The sequence below is a fragment of the Juglans regia genome, chromosome 13, assembly GCF_001411555.2.
Source record: "Juglans regia cultivar Chandler chromosome 13, Walnut 2.0, whole genome shotgun sequence".
In the NCBI taxonomy this organism is placed as follows: Eukaryota; Viridiplantae; Streptophyta; class Magnoliopsida; order Fagales; family Juglandaceae; genus Juglans; species Juglans regia.
The window spans coordinates 2,512,311-2,518,310 of NC_049913.1; positions in this window are offsets into that span (position 1 = coordinate 2,512,311).

A 6,000-nucleotide genomic window follows, 5' to 3' on the forward strand; every position below is an offset into this window, starting at 1 on the left:
GACTAAACCAAGTCCACTCTGAAATCTTTGGCTCAAAAGCTATCACTTAAAAGGAAGAAACTTTCTACAACTCAGAAAAATATGTGAAATGAAGTGGTGAGCTGCTACATGCTCAGTAATTAACAATTTAATGGGGGTGTGGGAGTTGACAATTTTCTTGACTATAAGAGAATAAATTCTCAATAAAATAATGCGAGCAATACAATTTTATTTCAACCAACATATTCAACCAAATATCATATTCAAGGCCACATGATAATAGGAAAATCACCAATATAGCACGAAGATATCATGCCACGAAGACATCACGTCGCGAGGGACGTCAAACATGTCACAAAGACATTCATATCATGGGTTCAAGAATAATTAACACGCTCACATTTAACTTTCAAATTTAATAAGCCACATGACATTTTTCAAACATTCCAACCATTACAAAATTTGCACAAATCCCACAATTAGAGCCAAAATAACATAAGAATGTACACAAATTCAAAGTTTACACAAGTTTGAAATATTATACCCCAGTGCACCATTTCAAACAAAACTAACAGTTCTTTTATTAAAAATAGTCACGATATTCCTACGCCAACTGTCACTCAGAACCTATTTCAAAGCCATTATAATTCGTCAACTTTTACACTAAAAATGATCTCACATAAGTCTAAAATTTTACACAATACTTAATACCATGATTTTTTTTTTATAAGTAATAATATTATATATATATTAATAGGAGTAATCAAGTACACTGGATGTATACAAGAAAACACCTTGCCCATACAAGAGAGCCCCTAATGACCTAAAAATCCCATGAAACCTACCCAAAATACACCAAACTCGAATTGGAATGTAACACACCTCCCCAACCCCAGCCCCTTGTTTCCATAAAACTAATCCTTTACCCAAAATTCACAATGCCCTCCCTTTATTCTTCCCTCGACTTGAGCTACCTCCCTTAACATCGTAATTGATTGCACATAAAAGACGCTTTAACTCCCTGCTTTTCTTAAAATGTGATTTGGTTTCAAGTACGTGACCCGCCTTAATCGCAGTAAGTAAAGCTTTAAATTGGTCTTCATATTCTCCATGTTCTCCATATGAAAGCCCCAGGATTTGCTAAAGCTTGTTAACTTTATTCAAAATCCAATCTAATGGTGAACCCGCTATATCGTTTAACGAAGGAAAAGAAATCAAGGGAACGACATTATCCCCAACCACAGTACCCAACTGCACTCCCGATTCTAAACCTTCCCCCACAATAGGCACCAATGGCAAACCGCTAGTTTCCTTCCCGATATATTGTTGCTTGACAGCTTTATGGTTGTTGTCCATTGATTCTGTCACCATTTCAGCTTCCTCTCCTCCATCAACATTGCCCCAGTACTTCACATGGTCTGACCCTACTGCTCTCCCTCCATAGCAAAGGTAGGGGAAGCACTACCTTCTGAAACCCCATTTGCATCTTCCAAAAGATGCTCGATTGTTTCTTCCAAAGTACTCGAGACCCTGGAGGGTCTCCCGTCTTCAACTAAATCCTGGACAGAAGTACCAACCCCATCTGCATCTGGTGCCTGAGGCCCTACAGCTCCCTCAGGGGGCATAGTGACATTGGCATGGACAAAGATGTCAGCGTTCAACGACCCTATCTGTGGTGGCGTTGACACTCCCTTTGCTGGCACACTTGTGACCTTTAAACCTAAAGATCTAGCCCCGGCCCTCCCTCGTCCATGCTCACCCCACCACCAAAACCTGCGACTAAGTCCAACCCCTTATCCACTTTAGTTATCAAATCTCTCACATACTCCATAACTCCCTTCAATTGAGCTTTGACATTCCACAAGACCTCTTCCACCTCTCCTAATGTCACATGATGGCCTTTGTCTCCTACCAGTGCCTTACTTTCCTTCTGCCGCTGAGTTGATCTCGGTCGAACTACTTGCCGGTGACCTCAACACTATAGCATAAGAAGCACCTTTGACTGAGGACGACCTTCCCATTGTTTATCCATCAACAAACTCCCTAGTAACACTTCGAATAGACTGCAGAAAGCCTTTCCATCCAATGCCATTAGCGCCCTTCGGAATCACTAACAAACCTTTCCTCCTTCCATTCCAGAAGTTTGATAGTTGTAGAAAGCTGCCCCTTGCGTTAACATGGTGTTGAATGATAAAAACTCTATTACCCATCCTTAGCTCTCTGAAGAAACCTTCACGACAGATAAGTTCTACACAAGCCTCAATCCCCTTAGCCACCCACGAAGCTGTTGTCCCCCCTAGATACATGAACTTAGCTATCATTTTGCTACGTTCAGATATACGAAAATTATTTCCTCCCTCTTTCGTAAAAACGAAAGTTTTTATTCCACTTCCAACCACCTCTCACCTTCCAACTGAGATGAATCCACAACCCGCGTCGTCATCGTCAAATCCCATTGTAAATATGTGCCCACTGCTCCCTATTGCCCTAGCTTCATCTTCTTAAACCAAAAAAAAAATTGATGTGCCCTAGCAAAGGCTCAGGTCGACCTCGAAAGAGTCGCCGGAGCCCGTCTCACCTGTCTGGTCCAATGGTGAGAAATAACTCGCTGGTGATCAAAGCCGCGAGCTAGGAGCTAGCTGTGAGAAATAACTCCGAGAAATAGTCTTGCAGAAACAAAAAGGCAGGTCGCCGGAGCAGGGACCTACGTTGGACAGCCCGCAACGGTATCGCCGAGACCCAGGACTTAATAATATGAATTTACACTTGTTCTAAAAGATTATATTCCAAAATTGATAAACTCCAAATTTCTAGGTTGCAAATACTCTACCGGACAACACGTACACCAGCCTCTATCCCTTTATTAATTCAATGTAAATAATGTCTACATTCAACCATATAACATTGCCATAAAAATAGATTAATTCTAGCTAATACTCATCACTAACACTTGAATATTAAATTCATCTTCAATACACCCTAACAACGTAATCAGTTAGGTATATTCTCAACAATTCTCAACAAATATTTACAAATTTTATACTCAAAAATTCATTAAATCTATTATTTATGAGGGATGAGAATTTACCTAATATTGTCGTTGAATAAAACAAGAAGGAATAGTGGTTGTGGGTGGAGGTTAGAGAGAGAGAGTATGTACGGGTGGGGAGGAAAATTTGAGAGAGAGATATATGGGGAGGGGAAATTGAGAGAGAGTATATGTGCAGTTGGGGTGGGGGGAATTGAGAGAGTGAGACGAGATGGGGGTTGAGAGAAAGAATCGGAGAGAGAGAGAGAGTTTTGGGGAGTTATTGGAAGGGAAGGCAAGAGGTGGGGGGAAGAAAAAGAAAGAAAGAAAAAAAGAAAGGGGCTGGGCTTTGGGTTTGTGCTGGGCTGGGTTATTACACACATTGTCTTTTTATGTATGAATGGTGAGTTTTGAGGTTGATGAATCATTTCTTTGACAAATGCTTGATTTCAATTGAATTATCCTACCATGTTGATGAAAAAATTAATTTACTTATAAAAAAATAATAAAGTAAGTTCTAGCTTTAGTAGATTGACTCTGACCACTGTCCTCAAGGGAATAAGGATGTTAGTGTGCTCTGCCTGCAAATTGCAACCTTACTGAATTGGTTGAGATTAGTTGAATGATACTTTAAGTGTGCACTTAATATGCATTTTTGGCCCACTTCTTGATAGCGTATGCTTTTGAGATTGATGGTTTCCCAATAATGAGATATTGCAGCTCTCCTATAAAACAAATATTAGATGTTGCGACTTGAGGTGAATAACATGTATAGATTCTTGAAGCTTTTCCCAATGGTACCATGTCTCGTAAACAGAAATTTGATACACCTTTTGTTAATCGGTTTGTAGGTAAGTACATCTATTAAAACCAAAGGAAACATGTCTTCAACTGTTCAAGCCCAACATAGAAGACTCCAGGAAACCCTCTCGACAACCAAAATGCTTTGGAGAAAATAAATGTCCCAAACTGAAACACCTCATTTGGACTGCCATTCCCCAATTACATCGAGCATTGTCCACTCCAACAGTTCCTTGATCCACTTCAGATTCTTGACCTGAAAAGAAAGTATAAACACCCAGTTTCTTGACTTTGGTAGAGAAATTCCAGTAGATTCTGATGAGAGAAATCCTTGGTGTTAGGAAGCCATAGAACTTTCTCCTTAGCAGCTGTATTAGGTTTAGATTTGGATAGGGACGCTATCTTTCAACTCCTTGAGAATCTTCATTTGTGTACTTGAGTGTGATACCCCATATGATAAGAATAAGGGTAGGTGGTGTATGAGATCTCACATTACTTGAGAATGAAAAGTTAATGCTCTTTATAAGGTTCCAATGGAGCTGTCAAATTGGTCTGAATGCCCTTTCCATAGGGTTTCCTTTCATTATATAGAAGAGATTTACACAATGAATGCCAGATTTCCAGCGCCTAAATTCTATACATGGTAAATATTTCCAACCTATTTACAGCTTAATTCTCTGCTTTGTACAATCTAGATATCAAGGAAAACATCCCTAAAATAGTACAAATCAAATCCCTAAATTATCTCCGTAACAAGAGCTCCAATTGTATCGTTGACTAGTCCTTTTGGAGTATAGGCCATGTGGTTGGTCTTTCCATTGGGGCGTTACATTGAGCCACTGCCATCTTCTTGGGCAAGAAAACTTTTCAGAATATGCTTCCCCAAAGTGCTTGCACAAGGTCCACAAGATGCCATTGCCATAATGAAGTAATATTATCATTAAATGCTGAGTGCTGTCAGCAGAGCATCTCAACTCCAACCTCCTTGAGAACTGACACTTCTTCTTAACACATTGCACCAGATAGAAAATAATAGTATATTCATCTCTCTTTTGCTAACCAATATTGTTTACTTCGATTAAGAGCTTCCTTTTCTTGACCTGTCTTAAAAGTTTATGACATGCTTTATTAAAGATTGACCATTCAAGTCATCGACCCTTGGCACTTAAATTCCTTTTGATACGGCGAAGAAACTAGCAGTTCAAATCGGTTTGTTATAGCTCAAACCAAGTAGTACGTCTTGGTTATGTTGATTGAGCCACTGTGTCCATTTAACATATTCCTAGCTAAAGAGGGGTAAAATGTCCAAATAACATGTTTACTCATTGCCATATCCTCTCCACACCTGCATCATGCCTGTGTGATTGCATTACAGATATAATGCACATTATGACCGTATGCCTTTTTTAATTTGACTTGCAATGCTGAAAATTGCTTCTCCAAGGTTTTTTCTTTTTTCCTTTTTATATTCGGATTTTTGGGCTTTCAGTTACAGGTTCATGCTTTTTATTCGTTTTCTTCTTTTAATTTGTTAGAATTGTAGTTTCCCATCTGAGTATGCATATGAGCTTTCGAAAGTCCAACTTTTTTCACTCCGGACATCTGATGTTTTAAGGAAAAAAAAAACTGGTGAACAAGAATTTTTTTATGAAAATGATAGACATCTGAAATTTCTATTGGCAGACAGTAAAACCTGTGACTTTTTCAATGGACCTTAGCAGTGGAGGGGATGGTAAAAAAATCTTAAAATGATGCCAGAAACATTAATTAGAGCCTTTATTTAACACATAAATCAAGGGATGTCTGCCAATACAAGTCATGTGGGTGCTCTGAAAGAATCTTTTCAGGGTACCAAAGTTAGAAAGGCTGACATTTGTTCATATCGCATGCCTTGTAGTTCCTAAGTTGCATGAAACATAAAGATGCACTAGTCTTTGCTATACCTGGCTATTGGAAATCACATATGATATAATCATAGGGAAACCTCCGCTTCTTTGGTAGTCAGTTTCAGTATTAGTCGACTGAACTAATGTTTATCTTCCGTTTATAGTATTGGGGCGCTGATAAGTTTGTGGTTAAGTCATTTGCAGTGGCAGGTTGCATGAGGTTACTTGGATGATGTTCAATGCTATAATATTAAGTGTAACGCACCTTACTAGTACTAGTTTCCGGCTTTACAAGTTGGATTTCTC